Raw genomic sequence first — 742 nt, forward strand, 5'->3', positions numbered from 1 at the left:
TGTTGGTCTTTATAATATACGTTTAAGTAGTGGAACTGCAAGAAAATAAACTAATCTATTAAAATGTAAAACCACTACTTTTTGTTGATTTTTAATTAATTTTTACTGCTAGTGGGGTGGGACTAAGTCACTTCTACTGCGGCCACTTTGGCCTATTGTACCAGCCCCAGATGATCGGTGAGGGTGATTGTGGAGCAATTGGTGGAAAGAAGATTGGCAGGGGAAACCAAAGTACTCGGAGAAAACCTGCCCCAGGACACTTTGTCCACCCTATATCCCACTTGACCAGACCCAGGATTGAACCCGGGCAGTCGCGGTGGGAAGCCAGTGACTAATCGCTTGAGTTATAACGTGGCCTATTTTAATAATTGATGTTTATTCTGGAAAATAATCAGTGGAGTGGGCAAGGCGAATCGTTGTCGAGCCATAAACAAAAATCTGTTGTCCTGAAATTCCCAGAATTCCAATGGGGCTTCAGATATCTAAAATCTCGTCATTCCAAATTTAATCGAAATGTGTGCGATGGGACCGCCTCTGTGGTCTAGTGGTCCGAGTTCCTGGTTACAGATCCAGAGGTCTGATTTCGATTCCCAGCGCTATCAGATTTTCTGAGAAATAGTAGGTCTGGAACGGAGTTCAGTCAGCTTCGTGAGGACAATTGAGGACCTATTTCAAGGAAATAGCGGCTCCGGTCTAGAAAATCAGGATTAACGGCATCTGGGGCAGGTACAATAGGCCAGAA

The sequence above is a fragment of the Cryptotermes secundus genome, unplaced genomic scaffold (genome assembly GCF_002891405.2).
Source record: "Cryptotermes secundus unplaced genomic scaffold, Csec_1.0 scaffold594, whole genome shotgun sequence".
NCBI classification, from domain to species: Eukaryota; Metazoa; Arthropoda; class Insecta; order Blattodea; family Kalotermitidae; genus Cryptotermes; species Cryptotermes secundus.